Source organism: Tachypleus tridentatus, chromosome 7, assembly GCF_004210375.1.
Source record: "Tachypleus tridentatus isolate NWPU-2018 chromosome 7, ASM421037v1, whole genome shotgun sequence".
NCBI lineage: Eukaryota > Metazoa > Arthropoda > Merostomata > Xiphosura > Limulidae > Tachypleus > Tachypleus tridentatus.
The window spans coordinates 77,330,909-77,350,510 of NC_134831.1; the positions used below are offsets into that span (position 1 = coordinate 77,330,909).

The 19,602-nt window shown below is 34.5% G+C and overlaps 1 protein-coding gene across 2 annotated transcripts in view; it reads left to right on the forward strand.

Annotated features, from left to right (window-relative positions):
* The window catches only part of LOC143256027 (A-type potassium channel modulatory protein DPP6-like), a 367,278-nt gene that overhangs the window by 86,422 nt on the left and 261,254 nt on the right, over positions 1-19,602 (forward strand). The window lies entirely within an intron of this gene.

Below are 19,602 nucleotides of genomic sequence, written 5' to 3' on the forward strand. Positions count from 1 at the left end.
ATCACAACTCTCATCTTTACAGTCCAACTAAACATTCGCTCCGTATTCTTTGGGATGGTGAGTACGTTATAAGTGTTAAATTCCACTATTCGGTCAGGCAAAAATAGTCCAAGAGCTGGTAGGGGATACTGTCGACTAGCTGCCATCTGTCTAGATTATTTCTTTTAGAATTAGGGACATTTAGAGCAGACAGATATTGAGTAGAATTGGGCAAGTATCCGAAAACAGACGAACTCATATTCTGATTGATTTCCCTATTGTTAGCGCAAACTTGATCATTAAATGTTATATTCAAAAATTATGAGGTTGATTTATAACACATGAAAACAGGTTTATTAGTGTAATCTTGGAGCTCATTACCGAAGTTTTTTAAAAAGTTTTACTCAGAGCTGTAAATTTGGTGTTTTATTAATTGTTTATATAAGCATACTTTGGTTGATCTTACTTTGAAGTGTTATAACAGTTGGTTGTACACTTTGTATATCGAAGAATGAGGTTATTTCACTTAGTTCCTCTAATTGCTGTTATTGGACAATTTGGATTCCATAAAAAAAGGTAGAATGTTTATGTATCCGATTATATTTCTCTGGGTTATTTTATATAATGTTATTTCATTGGCCAAAGTTTACAGTATACTTAAGCACGACAATACATTGTCGCGTATTTTTAAAATTTGTTTTGTCTACTGGAGGGATTTGTATATTTTGATGAAAAGATTAGAAAAAAAACGACCTTTACGCTTCAGACGTATATCAAATATTTTAATATCAAGAAAATGTGTATATTGACCTCAAGGAAATTACAAAGACGAAACGTTGGTTTAAATAAATACAAAAAAAAAGATTCGTAGCTGTACTATAAAGGTAGTTTTTTTCTAAACTATTTATCTGGCTAGTTTCGCATGTTCTACACGAAGCAGGACGTCTCTAATTAACTTCACCCAGAACACACACTTCACATCAATGAACTGACAAATAAACTTAATCAACGAATAACTCACGAAGAGTTTTCAAAATTAATAAGCCTTTACTTCAGCCAACTAAAAGTTTCAGAAGTTACGTCACGAACGTATCACGTGACGTCAATATTCTCTGTTGTAAGGTACAAGGTTGCCGAATTTGGTAAATTTTGCTAATTTACCTGTTGCATGACCAATAAAAGATTTTCAAATTTATTGCCTCCTTTACGTGAAATTTGACCTTGTAATAACGTTTAAAAAGGACAAGTTTTATGTCTAAATGTTTGAATATGCTTTATAAGGGCTCACTGCTCAGGCGCAAGATAGTCTCAAAGAATGATGATTCAACGGTGGCTCTTTTAGTCTTGTTTTCATATACTATAACTATTGTTATAATTTCGTGAGTTGTGACTCTTGTCAGTATTCGTTTACAGTGTAATGCATTGTTTAATTTTAAATTTGTTTTGCTTAACTTTTATAATTTTATTTAATTTACATTTAACTTAACCCTCAGATCATAATGGCTGAGAGTAATAAGGATAGTGATTTAGTAGAAAGTCCATACAAGAAAGTAAACCTGCATAGGCCTAGTTACCAGCAGCCACAAAAATGGCTTAATGATCCTAAGTTTAGTTGTTTTAGTCGAAGTTCGAAAAACTTAAACAAGCCATTTTGTAAAATATGAGGTTGTGACTTATCTGGAAATGTTACCATGCTTGAGAAACACTTTGACAGTGAAAAACATTTAACAATATTAAAGCAAGTGCCTAGACTTCTAAAGCAACTGATTTGTTACTGCCTTCTACTTCTTCACGTACCATGTCTCAAGTGACTTCCCCTGAACTGAAAATGTGTGTGTCTGTGACATAACACAATCTTCCCATTTCAATACTAGATCATCCTACAGACTTTCTATCCAATACATACCCTGATTATAAAATTACTAAGGGAATTAAGTGTATAAGAACAAAAGGAACAGTTGTTTATCGTAATGTTATTGGTGAGGAATACTTGAAAACTCTTATAGCACAATTAACGAACATTAAATTTTCATTAATTATTGATGAAAGTGCAGATGTATCTACAAAAACCATCTTGTTCTAATAGTTAGATATTATGATAGCTATATTAAAAAAACAGTTGACAAGTTTTTAACTCTTGTGGAAATCAATTGCTGTACTGCCCAAAGCATTTTACAATTCTATGGTAAATGTTTTTGAAAAACATTTAAAAATCTGATAGACTATCCAAGTGTAATAATGGGGTATCTGCTTTGATATCAGCTCATTTATTAATAAATTTAGCTTGGCTCATTATCTGTTGGCCCGGCATTGTCAAATGGGTTAAGGCGTTCGACTCGTAATCTGAGGGTCGCGGGTTCGAATCCCTGTCGCACCAAACATGCTCGTCCTTTCAGCCGTAAAAGGGCATTATAATGTGACGGTCAATCCCACTATTCGTTCGTAAAGGAGTAGCCCAAGAGTTGACAGTGGGTGGTGATGACTAGCTGCCTTCCTTCTAGTCTTACACTGCTAAATTAGGGACGGCTAGCGCAGATAGCCCTCGAGTAGCTTTGCGCAAAATTTAAAAAACAACCAAACAATCAATACATTTATGTGCATCCTATGCATGTTCTGAACTTCCAACTTCCTTAGAGGAGCTGACTAGAAATATTTATTCATATTTGTCAAACAACCCAAAAAGATTATCTGAATATGTAGAATTTCAGGAATTTACCCAGACTGATCCTAAAAAGATATTACATCATAGCTGTACTAGATGGTTATCACTTTAGCAAGTGGTAGAAAGACTACTGAATTAACTCCAGCACTTGTCTTATTTTTTACTTCAGCGGCATTAGAAGATGGGATGACTTTAGCATCTACAATACCAGAAGGTTTACAGAATCTAACTGTAAAAATGTACTTTGCATTTCTTTTATTCTGCCATATGTAAATAAAATAAATTTAGAGTTTCAAGCCAAGAGTTTCAGAATTCATAGGGTACGTGTCTCCATCAAAGTTGTATGAAAGGTATCTTTGGTAATTTTATTAAAATAGAAGTACTAAAAGATGCAGATATATCGAAGGTTAACATCAATGGTCCTTCAGTTTACCTTCCCTTAAGTGAAATATATCGTCGAGGAAGAACTGAAAGTATCGTTCTAGAATGTTCTTCCAAATTTCAAGCCAAAGAACTCGAAGAATTTCAGCTTAAGACATTGAATTATGTCAAACTAAGCAAGGAAGTATACAAACAGTTTGTATAATCTGGTATTTTCACGTATTTACAGCTATTTGAAACTTTAGATCCAGAAAATGTGCCTCAAGGACAGCCACATTCAATTATCCCATTGGCCATGAAATATCCTAATATTATTGAGGAAAAGTCAGTATGAAGATATCAATAGAGAATGTCAAGAGTTAACTTTACAAATGACATCTCAGAACCAGAGAAACACTGGTACTATATTTATCAAGAAAAATGTGGAGATAAATTTCGTTTCCCAATTATCTCCAAATTAATGATAAACTTACTATCCTTGCTCCATTCTTCAGCTGCAGTAGATAGACTGTTCTCTTTGGTAAACAATATAAAGGCAAAAAATCGTTCCCGGCTGAGTACGGAAACACTAAATGCCTTATTACATGACAAAAATCTTTTAGAAAACACGACATGTAAAGAATGGCAACCGTCTGAAAAATTGTGCAAAAGAATGAAAGAAACTAAATTGTATACCAATGAAGAAGAAAAACACCAAATGTTTAATAAAATAAGGTTACTTGTGTGTTTCTTTATTTAACTTGGTAACATCCACGAATTTCCGATAAATTGTAAAAAAATATTTGATAAAACCCAAGAAAAATATCTGGCAACCCTGGTGAGGCAACAATACAAATGTCTAGATTGAAAACGTCACTTACAAAACATCAGTGTTCTCTTCATGGAGTGTGAATTTCTTTAAACAATCTTATTACACAAAGAAAACAATATTACATTATACTTAAACTTATGTAGCTCACAATAAAACAACTTTTGACAATTAACAATATTAATATTCATAGATTAAGATATTTACCACAGGTAGTCTATTCTGTAGCTTTGTATTAACAAACGTCAGTCATGTTTCTTAGATATTCTTGTCCTTTTGTATATTTCTTATTTTTCTCAACTTCAACTTGTACATTTCCTATGACTTATTCAACTTCATAGTTTTATTTTCAACCGTATTTTTGTCAAACGGATCTTAATTATACTGTAATTCACGTTTACGCAATTCCTGTTCTTTTCGGCCTGGCATGGCCTAGCGCGTAAGGCGTGCGACTCGTAATCCTCGCGCCAAACATGCTCGCCCTCCCAGCCGTGGGGGCGTTATAATGTGACGGTCAATCCCACTATTCGTTGGTAAAAGAGTAGCCCAAGAGTTGGCGGTGGGTGGTGATGACTAGCTGCCTTCCCTCTAGTCTTACACTGCTAAATTAGGGACGGCTAGCGCAGATAGCCCTCGAGTAGCTTTGTGCGAAATTCCAAAACAAACAAACAAACCAAAACTCTCCCTTTCTTCGTTGTTTCGTTATTTAAGCACATTATAATCCTCACTTTGAACATGTGCTGTCATCTTAAAGTTCAACCTGAACTATGTTTTATTTTTACTGAAGTAATTTCGCTCCTGACGACAGCGTTTTTATGGTTTCAGTCATTAGACGGGCGTTTATGGATTACTCCTACAAATAATTTAAAGTCCAGTCCACTTAATGATAACAAAATAGTTTTATTTTTCGTATACAAGTCCCATAAGTTAGTTTCACTGATATTCATTGATAGGCCTAAGTGATACTAATGCAAACATTAGTTTTCACTAATATTCACTGATAGGCCTAAGTTCACAGCAGACGGTAAGACAACATTATCAAGTACTTGCTGTTCTCTCTCTCTGACTATAAAAAGTGCAGTTTATCTTTTATTATTTCGATGAAAACATAAACTTAATATTCACAACACTGAACTAACTGATTGACAAACCTAATAATATAACTTACTACTTCAGAGTAAACGTAACTTATTAACAGACAAAAATTAACAATATTTCATTGTAGCTCAACTCTCATTTTATACTGTCCAAACGGTTCTAAGACTTTGGAGAAAGTTCCAAACTTTAAGTCTCGATCTCATCACGTGAAGTCAAACCTTCCTTTGGCCAAATAAGGACAAAGAGGTCAAAATTAAAGACAAAGTCTACAACAATCTTATGCGAAAACTTATAACTTAGAAAGATGAAGTAAAAGTTTGGAGAAGAGCAACATATTGTAAAATGACCGGTATAACATTGCCTCTTTTACTTTGCCTCAGACATTTCTGAATCTTTAAATGTCAATTGTAGATTTTTTTCATTTACACAATACGTAATATATATTAACATTAACGCATTTAAAAAAAAGAAAATTTTAATGTAAGTTTCATATAGTATAATTTATTTTATATAAGATGTAATAAGAAATTAATAATAATAATACCACGAGGAGGCATGCCATAATTTGTAAATTCAGATACGGTGTCTGTGGCTTAATGTTTACGACAGCTTATACATTGACTTTGTTCTGTGGAAAAACTTTTTCACCAAAATAGTCACTTGATGCAACTAAAGAAAGATTCCAGAATAGTCATTTGACGAACTTGCAGACGGTATTTTGAACGACTGAAGTGTTTAAACCATCGTTACCTTTGATAAATTGTTTGAACGTAGTAAAGGCGTTTTGATATTAAATTTCAGCTGCTTATTTTTATTCTTTGGCAAACGAAACTTGACACTGTGACTACTTACAATTCGTTAAAATATGCCCCGCTTTTGATAACTCCAGCATCAGTCTTGAAATGCTAGAAAGTCCTAATGCACAAAAAATGTCAACATGTGATCAAGAAACTCCATATGGTTTTTGACGTTGATTATGGGAAACAAAGATATAAACATTTTATTTTGTATAGGGTTTGTTACTATTTGACTTAAGGAAATTGTTTGGCTTTTATTATTTTGCTCATCTATTCTCGTTTTTCAATTTTGCATGAGGTTACGTGACTTTGGACTGTGAGAATTGTCTTGTATATAAAGTACAAAGTACGTATATAAAGGTTATGGAAGGAAAATGTGATTGGATTTTGAGTTTAATTTACTGCATAAGCTTAGAATTATGTGCTATCCACCTACCTAAAACTTGCTAAGACGTAGATATCAGAGAAACAAAAAGCGGGTGCTTATTTAGATAATTAATTTTATAATTACTCATTCGGAACAATGAATTATGATAATATAGATTCAAGTGTTGTAGAAACATACATATATATGTAGTGGTAGACAGTGCTATCAGTTCCTATACAATGGAAACTCAAGCAAACTCCAGTCCTCTCAGTTTTATTGTGTCCTTGCTTCTCCTATGCAGGTATGTACAAAGTACGTATATAAAGGTTATGGAAGGTAAATGTGATTGGATTTTGAGTTTAATTTACTGCATAAGCTTAGAATTATGTGCTATCCACCTACCTAAAACTTGCTAAGACGTAGATATCAGAGAAACAAAAAGCGGGTGCTTATTTAGATAATTAATTTTATAATTACTCATTCGGAACAATGAATTATGATAATATAGATTCAAGTGTTGTAGAAACATACATATATATGTAGTGGTAGACAGTGCTATCAGTTCCTATACAATGGAAACTCAAGCAAACTCCAGTCCTCTCAGTTTTATTGTGTCCTTGCTTCTCCTATGCAGGTATGTGTTACCATTTTTACTGGTAGCTTTTTTTACGAGTAATTTTTTCTGTATGACTTGTTTCTTAAGTTAAAAACAAAACTCACTATCTTTATTTATTATAATAATATGACGATATCCAGAAAGGTTTATAACGCGTAAAACAGCCAAGAGGGTTATCAATTAGAAAATTTAAAAAAGGTGTTAGACAATTTGTAAATTTTGACATTTGCATCAGACTTGCCAACAAACTTGTGCAATAAACGAAATACATTTTGAAAATAAATATAAATGAAATATTTCCTTTAATACTATGCACATCCGTGGAAGAGATGTTCAGTTCTTTAACAGTGTATCTTATGTATGACTCTTTCAATTGTAATTTTACATTTAATTTCTAATTACTGTCATCTGTTCATCATATACAGTCAACTAGTTTTATGATCAAATTATTTGAAATATTTATAGCAAGGACTCAAAGCAGGGCAACAATAAACTGGATAGGAAACTTTATAGTAAGGAAATTAAACAGTCTCTGCAGCTCTGGAATGATAAACAGCTTCTGTATCTCTGGATATGTTTGACGTCCCACAGGTCCAAGAAACATTCCATTTTTTGTTTTGTAATCGTAACAGTGTGAATGATAGTAATAGTTATTAATGTAAAGTAAATATGGTAGAACTTTCAGTAAATATTCATGATTAATATCTATTTTATAGGATACTTTGAAGGAGGTTAGTAACATATAGGGCACTGATGCAGTGCTTAACATCTGTAACATAATGTTCATATGATTTCAGTGCTACATCTTGGTAGAATTTATAAGACGTGATAAATGACATTTCTGTGGAATTTCACTGTCCTTCTCTTATAAACATTAACAACAATCATCATTATTCTTAACTAAGAATTATTGACAGTGATGTTCAGTGCCCCTCAATTGGAAACATTGACTGTGATGTTCTGTGCCACTTATTAGGCAACATTGACAGTGACGTTCTGTGCCACTTATTAGGGAACATTGACAGTGATGTTCAGTGCCCCTCACTAGGAAACATTGACAGTGATGTTCTGTGCCACTCATTAGGGAACATTGACAGTGATGTTCTGTGCCACTCATTAGGGAACATTGACAGTGATGTTTAGTGCCCCTCACTAGGAAACATTGACAGTGATGTTCTGTGCCACTCATTAGGGAACATTGACAGTGATGTTCAGTGCCCCTCACTAAGAAACATTGACAGTGATGTTCTGTGCCACTTATTAGGAAACATTGACAGTGATATTCAGTGTCCCTCACTAGGAAACATTGACAGTGATGTTCTGTGCCACTTATTAGGAAACATTGACAGTGATATTCAGTGTCCCTTACTAGGAAACATTGACAATGATGTTCAGTGTTCCTCACTAGGAAACATTGACAGTGATCTTGCTTGAAGATTGTATAATATCATCCAGGCGACAGTTCTGCCTATGTAGGGATGGCTTGACTGTTTCACCTAAATAGTATTTTAAATATCTCTTCAACAGTTCATTAGAACTTTATATTACTAAACAGTGTTTTCTTTTATAACAATATCTATGTAATGACTGAGTCACAAGTCCTAGAAATGTCTGTAAATATCATAGTAAATATTTGAATTTCTTGCTTTTGTTTCTTCTACTTGTTTTGTTACATGATTACCAATATCATTGAGGTAACATACTTTGAAAGGAAGTATCCGCTGTTATAAGTATTATTAATTAACAGTATTCTAAAGATGTTAGAAAACACTTAGGTTCAAGAAGTCTTGATAGAAATAATAAAAAATATATAACCCCAGCGTTTTTTAAAGGTCCACCTTCAGTTAATAGTAGTAATTGAAAAACAAAATCATAATTCTAATGTAAACAATGTTATCATCACTTCTGGAAATTAGGTGATTTTTTTTTGCTTAAGAGAATTTTGGTGTAATTAAAATGGTTAAATACAGGGTGAAACAGGAACTACCAGCTTGTTTGTTTGTTTTTTAAATTTCGCGCAAAGCTACTCGAGGGCTATCTGCGCTAGCCGTTCCTAATTTAGCAATGTAAGACTAGAGGGAAGGCAGCGAGTCACCACCACCCATCGCGCAACTCTTGGGCTACTCTTTTACCAAGGAATAATGGGAGTGACTGTTAGATTATGATGCCCCCACAATTTAAAGGGTGAGCATGTGTGGGGTGGCGGGGATGCGAACGCGCGACTCTCAAATTAGGAGTCACATGCCTTAACCCACCTGGCCATGCCGGGCAGAATTACCAGCTAATAATAAATAAACAATAAATATTACAATTGGAACCTGATTGTATTTAGTACTTGATTATATTGGAAAGGGTTTGGAGGATGATATTTTAGATATAAAAGTTATCTTAGAGATATAGCTCAAGGTGTCTTAACGTATTTTCTTTTGTTTGATTTGTTTTGTTTTGAATTTTGCGCAAAGCTACACGAGGGCTATTTGCGCTAGCCGTCCCTAATTTCGCAGTGTAAGACTAGAGGGAAGGCAGCTAGTGATCACCACCCACCGCCAACTCTTGCGCTACTCTTTTACCAACAAATAGTGGGGTTGACTGTCACATTATAACACCCCCACGGTTGAAAGGGCGCGCATGTTTGGTGTGATGGGGATTCGAACCCGCGACTCTCGGATTACGAGTCGAGTGCCTTAATCACCTGGCCATGCCGGGCCTATATTCTTCTAAGAAAAGATAGGTAAGATGTGATCTTATTGGAGTTTAAAAGGTTATCCGGGGAGACTGATAAAAGAAAGTTCTCTAATTTCATTATTGCATATTCTGAAATTAATAGGAAAAAGAGGGCGCAAGTTTAAAATTAGGAAAAAATAGACTAGGCTACTGCTAAGACAATTTTTCTAACGTGGTGATTGACCTAGGACGAGTTGTTGTTGGTAACAGTGAAGGCTAGCATTTTAAATAAACTTAAGAGGCGATTCGATTATTTTTTGAAAAGTAAGGACAATCTTAAAGGACCAAATGACCCTTTGTTGTCGTTTGTTCTCTCTGACTGTACTAAGACATATTGGTAGTACCCATTGCGCCACGTAATTTTGAAGTGAAAAATACTTTTTAACACTTTATTGCTGCCATATCGATAAGGAATTCCCTGTGACAATGGATGGTTAATAACCGTTAAGGGTAGCATTCAAGGGGACGGTTTTCTTCCATTAAGTTTGTATAAAGAGAAACGCTAGAAAGGCGTACAGGCAACGTTTGGACTACACTCAACACGTTTCGCATAACAACCTTTTAATACTGCGGGTTTGAAATCCACGTGAAGGTCGCAATTCGAAGAAAATATTTGCCCAAATGTTTGACTGAGCTGTAACAATTAAACTATATATGTATATATAAAGAGAGTCGTGGAATCAAGTAATTTGAGAAAGCCATGATCATATAACATTATATGTTCTGTAATAGTTCTTTTTTTTTTTTTGTCTTTCGGGCCAGTTGTTCGTTAGTGATTAATGTGCTAGGCCGCGAAATCGAAGATCCAAGGTTGGAGTCGCAGTATTCTTCTGAGAAAGATATGCACTTTTTTATTATTATGACGGTTAATTGGTTATGACTAGCAAAAAAGTGGCGACTGGTGCTGACTGGTTGACCTTCCTCTGGTCAGCAGTCGTAAGCTGGGAATGGTTATGCTTGAACCTCAAGAGATGTCTGCACTGCAGTTTCGCTCACAATGTTCCATTCAGGTTCGAAGTATTAAAGCATCTATTCCTTGAGTGGTTCTTGTGTACCTGAAGAGTGTTTCTGAAAATTCTGAGTATTGATACTTTGGTTTAGAGGCTGATAGTTTTATAACCTCTGTAGTCCTAATGTCTTCCGTCACCAATTTTGATTTTAAGATATTATTATTCACCTTTAAGAAATGGTAACTTTTCTTTAATTGACCACAGCATGTATCACTCGTCTTTTCACGATCGTCAGATATAATCGCACTGAGCAAGTATATTTGTGTTAAATAGGTTAACTAACAATCATTCAAAGACTTGGCTTTCTTTTGACGATTTATTTTTCATATATACATAAAACATGGATATTTTGTTATGTTAGAGCAGAAGCGATCTGAGAATATCCTATCTTAACTTCTATTTGCCCAGAAAAATTGTGCTAATTAATCAATAAAGAAACGAGAAAGTGCCTTTAAAGCAACGTTTTTATTACAGGTACTCATTAATACATTTTCATTTTCATGACATATCTAATCTGGTGAAACGATATATTACAATTACTTCGTGTTGCACAACAGTCGAGACGTAGTGTTTATTTCTTTATAATCGAACCTTTTTGTAAGAAACGTGTCGTAAACTAATGTTAGATGATATGATAATTGATTTTATTGTTTGTTATGAAGTTCGCGCAAAGCTACAAGAGGACTATCTGCGCTAGCCGTCCCTAATTTAGCAGTGAAGGACTAGAGGGAAGACAGCTAGTCATCACCCACCCACCGCCAACTCTTGGGCTACTCTTTTACCAACGAATAGTGGGATTGACCGTCACATTATAACGCCACCACGGCGGAAAGGGTAAACATGTTTAGTGGGACGGGAACTCGAATCCGCGACCTCTCAGATCGCGAGTCGAGCGCCCAAACCATGGATTTCATAAACCACGTATTGTATTGTTTTACATAACGAATAGACCAAATATAATGTCTTGCGAAAGTACGCAAAATATTACTTGTTATGAACTTCCATGCAATTAAGAGTCGAAAAAATAATTAATTTGTCGATGATATGGATAAAAAAATAAACCGTGATGTTCAAGATAGCTGAAGTTTGAAAGAAGAAACAATATAGTTGGTTTGTTTGAATTTCGCGCAAAGCTACTCGAGGGCTATCTGCGCTAGCCGTCCCTAATTTAGCAGTGTATGGCTAGAGGGAAGGCAGCTAGTCATCACCACCCACCGCCAACTCTTGAGCTACTCTTTTACCAACGAATAGTGGGATTGATTGTCACATTATAACGCTCCCACGGCGGAAAGGGCGAGCATGTTTGGTGCAACGGAGATTCGAACCCGTGACCCTCAAATTACGAGTTGAACGCCTTACCCCATCTGGCCATGCCGGGACGTACAATTGTTCTTTTAACAGAATAGAGAGGATAATTTGATCAAAACAACTGCTGAACTTGTTAAAAGCTAGATTCGAAATTCTGATTTACTTATGAATAATAAAATAAGGATAACCTGTCGTTTATTAATGTAATATTTTAAACATTTAATAATAATAATAATAATTTGAAAACAATGAGTTTAGTAAACCCAAAACATGAATATAGACGTGAGCTGACAAAACACAGGGTACTAAATTTAGGGACAATTGAAACTGTCTTTCTTAAAAAATTCTGTTTTAAGAAAAAGAGAAATACCTGAGTGATCAAAAGACGTATTCGGACAATAAGTTTTCGATATTTTTATAGAAGTATTGAAGTAGTGCTTAGATGCATTAGGAACAACAAAAGACGCAAACTTTGCTTGGTATATCATTCCGTATCTTTCTATACAATGTATGAAAATAATGGCGTAGTTGGTAAAGAAAAATTAGAAATTTCGGCTGATTTATGTATTTTTTCGACAATAGATAGTGAGCTCATTTTTTGTTCCACTATGATTTATACAGAAGTAGTTATTTCAAAAAATGTGATTTTCTTTTGAAAAAATTTCTTTGAGAATGACAAAACGTACTTACTTTCGAATGTTTTAGAGGGTTAAGTACGTTATATGAATATGAGTTTGGAGCCTCACTACGTCTTTACAGTTCATGTCAACCTGTCTGGTCATCATACTTTCCCTTGTCGTGGACTCCGCTATATAGGCTGTTATGCCTAAAACACAACTTTTTTTTTTATGCGCCTTGTGTATGAAGACGACGGGTTTCCAGCTCTTGTTTTAATAGTATGATCGCACTGAAATCCCTAGGCGATTTTATGGAATAAAATAAGTATCTATTTCATTAGCGGGTGAACCAGAATTTTTTTATTTATTTTCTACGTGAAAATATTTCTTGATTATGTTGCATGGTATTACCTGCGAGACATGAACGATTTTTCCCATTGACCTTTGTTTTGATTTATTGTTACCTGTTACAAGCGATCGCACTTTGTTTTAACACACTTAGGCACGCCTTGTTGCATGCCTCTTTGTGGATAGTCCTGGCGTCCCAAGTTGATTCATATTTCTTTGTTTTCCAAAGGCAATTAATACAAGAGATAACCCTGTCTTGTAAATGTCAAATCTCTGACATGAATACAACTTTATGATTTCAGTGTATGAGTAGTTTGTGTTGGAAAAGATTGTTATATACTACTTAAAAAAAAAAAAAAACTAATTTTCTGTAGCATCACACTACCTACGAAAGGTCATACAGTGTCAAAATGCAGTTTCGATACAATCTATCCCAGCTTTGTTTGTCAAATGTCTTGCCAGATTCTTACCAAGAAACGTTAACACAAACATTTCGCTTCGATATTACAACTTCACTATTATGTTAGATTTATTTACCTCATTTGATGACATCAGAAATGGATATTCATGGTGTCAGAAAAACACATAGTTTCAAGATGATTTTATCATTTTGTATGAGAAAAGGGTAAACATTATGTTCATATGCAATGGATGAGTGGGTAAACTGATTACATTTTATACAATGTATTTGTTTTTAATTTTCTTAGTATCGTAACTTATAGTTTCGTGAAATGTGATGGAATCTGCATTTCCTGTTACGAAATGTATCTCTCTGTAATAACGATGAGGCGAGAGAATCTAGTGTTATTTGTGGGTCAGGGTATTAATACACGCTTTTAGAAATTGTTAACGTGTACTTCCTTCTTGATATGCAGTTCCATCCACGCACAACAAAATAAAGTTCGTGTTTCTGAAGTGATGTTATCAAACCTTTTATAAAAATGTTCTGTTTTCCTTTATTCTCCTCACTTCGAATCCTTTAAAAGAATAGAAACTCTAGAACGTCTTATATATATATATATATCAGAACTTGAGTGTGGACTGGACTTCAGTAATGCGATGACCAAACTGCTGCAGTTTTGTATTATCCTATTTCAGATGACCATTTAGGACAGGGTAAAGTGATCACTCATAGTTCAGTTGTAATGAACTGTGAAGCTTTGACATATAATAAATGAACTTTCAATCAAACAGTTGAGATATGAAGATACGAAGTATTTTCTTCAGATAAAAAATAAAGTTTGTAGTTGTGGAACTAAAAATGTGAGTACTGCATGATGTCCTTACGTAAGCTTAAATTTGGTTATCCTTTCTTGGTAATCTTAAGGCCATAAGAATCGGTTTAAAAAAATCAGATAAAGTGGTACCAGAAGTAATGTAACTTTACAAACTATTACTGCGTCTTGGTTTGGTGGTATTGAATGACTTTTATAATAACAGAAATGTTTCACCTATATTCAGTCAATATTAAGTTTTTCTAATTTTTTTAAGCCAGTTAGATTACAGTGGCAATTCTACGATCAGTAAAATTAGAACTTGTCTGTATTAACAACATACTACTGAAGCATCTTACACGCCAATATTAGCTTTTATAGGGTTCTAGTGTATTAGTTTCTATGCTGTATAGTCAGTAAAGGTACTAATAAGAAAGAATTTCATACTCCGCACGGCATGGCCAGGTGGATTAAGGCGTGCGACTCGTAATCTGAGGGTCGCGGGTTCGCATTCCCATCGCACCACACATGATATCCCTTTCAGCCGTGTGGGCGTTATAATGTGACAGTCAATCCTACTATTCCATAGTAGCCCAAGAGTTGGCGGTGGTTGGTGATAACTGGCTGCCTTCCCTCTAGTCTTACGCTGCTAAATTAGGGACGGGTAGCGCAGATAGCCCTCGAGTAGCTTTGCGCGAAGTTAAAACAAACAAACAAACAAAACATTCCATACTTATAAGTGTTTTGTTCATTAACAGATAGCATATTAAAGATAGTTCACGTTCTTCACGTTTTATTAAGTAAAAACAAACAAACTTTTGTTAAATTTAATGAACATAGTATTTTCAACCAGAAGTCTATTGATAATTTAATGTAGACCTTAAGACCTTTAGTTAAATAAATATTAATCGAATCATGTACTGAAATTATTTATACTTTAGTTTTGGCAGTCGTGTGTCTAAGTCCGTGACCGTAGCAAGGTTATTTGGCTAGATTAGAAATATTATTTATATGGAAATTGACAAAAGTTAGCTAAGCTTTTGAAAAATTCATGTTGTTCCTGGGGACAAAATGTTATTATTCTCCAAGAATAGAAAATAAATTTCTTAGAGCAACGAAAATTATTATACATAATAATACTCATGTTAATGTTAATTATATATTTGTATGATAATCAATAAGAATCCTATTTTCCTCCAATTTTGTATATTAATATTAATTGTATATTAATATTAATACAATACCATATTGTAAGAGTATAATAAAAAAACAACAACAGATGACACTGTACTTCTAATTTAAATACGTAGACATTACTGAATAATTTTGATTAAAAATGAATGAAAATAATATTAACATTCAGTCCTAGTCCTTAATGGAGGATGTTATAGGCTTAACAGTTAGTAATGGGATATTGGAGGTAATACATGCTGTTCATTGTACTCGATAATTATGAAATACAAAAAACAGCACCACCTGAACACTTAGATTCTTTGAGTTGAAAACATTTAAGTTTCGATATCTCGTGGGTATTTGAGCATATATTACACTATTGTATAATCAGTGTGGCAGATAAATCTTTAACGTTGCTTGATTACCACCAGGGTATATTCTTGTAATCTTGATAAACTTTATTCAGTTCAGCCTGGGAAGAGGCATGTCTGAAGAACAATTGTGGACAATTCACTGTAAGTCAACTTCCAATGAAGACAACTTTGAAAAAAGAAAAGAAAAGAAAAATTAGGAAAAAAAAAAAAATTGGGCTGACCTTTCATACGTATGTATGCAGAACCTGCCGGAGTCTGTTATCAAAGTGTGTGTGCGTGTTTTATAGTAAAGCCACATCGGGCTATCTGCTGAGCCTACCGAGAGGAATCGAGCCCCTATTTGGAGGATTATGAATTCGTAGACATACTGCTGTACTAGCAGAGGACTCTCTTATCAAAGAAGTATGTATTATGTTGTATTGTACTCTATTAATTACAATAAAACCAGTTTTATAAACAACTCTTTAGGTTCAGTGTTTCTACGCAAGGGAAATATTTAATCTGAATGACGTAATTAATTACGTATTAACGAGCAATTCCATCAGATTCATGTGCTTTTTTTTCCCTTTCTTCGTACTTCGCACCACCCCTATCACAATAGATTAGGTTTTTGCACTTACGCTTATTTGTAGGTCGATAATTTGTCATGTTTGCTCAGGTATTGACCAGGCATGTGCCCGATCAGGCCCCTCTTTAGATATGCCAGTTTATTTAACGTGAAATTATACCAAATTATACTTTGCTGTCTTCGGCTCTATATGACAATACAACGTATGAATATGATCTATCTGTTCAGTGTTATTTTGTCGCATTAAAGGTGTAGAAAACACTGTATATTAAATTTAAAATTTTGATTTTGAGACTTAACAGCGACTCGGATCGATTAGTTTCGGTTTTATTGACAACAGGCCAGCTGTTGCGGGAAATGATGAACGATTCCACGCGACGGAGTAGTAAGCATTTCACGAGACGCAATTCAAAGCGGAGAAGATTAGTACTATTGGTTTACGAGGAAATGGACAAGAAGTGTTTCTGTCCAATCGAAAGAACAATCAGGTAACGTCATCTCATAATAGAGACCGCTGTTGTTCTTTTAGCCGAGAAAACTTTTGAAATTTAACATGTTATTTATGACAACTTTGATATTTCTATTTTATTTATCAGTATAATATATAAAGAATAGCATAAAATAACGCTGAGGAAACAGGCTGTAGTGGTCGTTGTTGACAGAGTCCACTGGCGTTAACAAAAAAATACGTAGAAACAGCAGAAGAAGCATATTACATTAGGCTACAAAAGCATATATTACTGTCAACTGGAATGTACATGCCTGAGGAATATATTCTTTCTTTCTTGAGTTCGGCTAGGTTAATAATAGGTTAGCTTTCATTCATTTATATTATTTTTAAAATGTTTCCAGTTTTATTCCATACGGGCATCTTTTTCTTATTTAAAAGTTCCTGGTAAAACAATTCGAACCAAAAATTCAATATATCCAAGCTTATGAAAATATTAAACGATTTTAAGGGTCGCTATAATTAGGTTTTGATGATTTTGAGAGTAAAGAATCAGTGGATTGTACAAAAGCAATGGATTTCTTCTTATTAACATTCTCGGTTATGTCCCCTCCCAAAGCAGTCCGTTTTGTAACTATGTGCTACAGGCATGCTTATTATTAAGAATGGTAATGAAGTTGATTCATTCTCATCTCAAATTTTATATATTACAAATAATGGGCCACATTAAGGACTATAGTCTCACTACATATCATAATACCCAGCCGTTACTACCACATATTAACACTGTCAGGTGGGAGATCTTCTCACTATCTTACATAGTTATCCAACTATTGCTGTCACATATTAACACTGTCAGAGTACATAGTTATCCAACTATTGATCTTCTCACAGAGATATCTTACATAGTTATCCAACTATTGCTATCACATATTAACACTGTCAGGTCAGAGATATTCTCACTATGTTACATAGTTATCCAACTATTGCTATCACATATTAACACTGTCAGGTCGGAGATCTTCTCATTATCTTACATAGATATCCAACTATTACTATCACATATTAACACTGTCAGGTCGGAGATCTTCTCACTATGTTACATACATATCCAACTATTACTATCACATATTAACACTGTCAGGTCGGAGATCTTCTCACTATCTTACATAGATATCCAACAATTACTATCACATATTAACACTGTCAGGACGGAGATCGTCTCACTATCTTACATAGATATCCAACTATTACTATCATATATTAACACTGTCAGGTCGGAAATCTTCTCACTATGTTACATACATATCCAACTATTACTATCACATATTAACACTGTCAGGTCAGAGATATTCTCACTATGTTACATAGTTATCCAACTATTACTATCACATATTAACACTGTCAGGTCGGAAATCTTCTCACTATCTTAATGGATATCCGATCTCTCTACCAGTGATATGAAATGTTCAAGTTTCTCACAACCACGTTTAGATATTCGATTATTTCGACCAATAATTACCACATATCTGGAAATTCAGGAAATTCTTGTTCCATACCAAACGAAGACATTCAAGCTAGTAGGAATAAACAATGGAACTGAATTTTCATAACTTAAATACGGTTGTACCTGTTTATTGAAGGCAGATAAATTTATACAAAAGTTAACAAAAATGAAAGGTACATGGTAATATACGGCCCGACATGGTCAGGTGGGTTAAGGCGTTCGGCTCGTAATTTGAGGGTCGCGGGTTCGAATCCCCGTTACACCAAACATGCTCGCTCTTTCAGGCTTTGGAGCGTTATAATGTGGCTGTCAATCCAGCTATTTGTTGGTAAAAGAGTAGCCCAAGAGTTGGCGGTGGGTGGTGAAGATCAGCTTCCTTCCCTATAGTCTTACATTGCTAAATTAGGAACCGCTAGCGCAGATAGCTCTCGTGTAGCTTCGTGCGAAATTCGAACTAAAACGAAACCATGTTCTTGGTAAGTCTGGTACAGTACTGCCATACATACTGATTTCTGTTTATTTGCATGTCGTAAATCACATGAAATTAACTTTGATAAAGAACTCGTTATAAAATAGCAACAACGTAAACTAATTTTACGATAAAGGTGAGCTGTACGTTTTAGACTAACAATTTTAAATCCCGGGATTTGATTCACTGTAGTATTTAAATGAAGATAGCCAACTGTGTAAATTTGTGCTAAAAATCCAACAATAACAACAATACTAGACAAGATTATAACTTTTAAGGCGTTGTAACAATAAAAAAAATATTGTAAGAACAACGATTATTTCTAGATATTCAGTGTATTTCCACGCTGAGCACAAAGATTCGAGCCTTACTGATGCGTAGTAAGTTGATTGAAGCACAGCACAACTTAACTACAGGCCTCGTGCTGACGACATCATGTATGAATTTAAATTGGGCACGTGACTCTTTATCAATTCCAGACGAGATCCCTCGAAATATTTAAGGGTTTGTTTTAAATTTCATCCAAAGCTGTATAAAGGTTATTTGTGAAAATATTAACTCGTAAGAACACTGATTGTACAACAGTTTTATAAATCAACGAAAAATGGTTTGGTTTTTGAATTTTGCGCAAAGCTACATGAGGGTTATCTACATGAGGGGTTAGGCCGTCCCTAATTTAGCAGAGATAGACAAGAGTGGGGGCAGCTAGTCAGTACCATCCATCGTCAACTCTTGGGCTGCTCGTTTACCAACGAAGAGTGCAACATTATATCCTCTCCAAGGTTGATGACAGGATTCGAATCCGTGATCCTCAGATTGTGAGTCAAGTGTTATAACCTCCAGGACATGCTGAGCAATGTTTATAGGACCAAGTGGTTGAGTTGTTAGATCCACACAAGGCAGTTTTCTTTTAACAAGAAATATTTGCTAAGAATTTTTTTATATCTTATGTGCATGTGCATGATAAATGGACATCTTTTTGTGCCATTTTCTTTCTTTCCTTTTTATCTATGTTATACGTTTGCAAAGTATCTTTCTTTCATCTCATCCAGACATACAGAAATTCCTTTTTTCTTCTTGTTTTTCCTTCCATTTGGCGCGTGCCGTCAGTATCACGCAGTTCTGTTTTTAGGT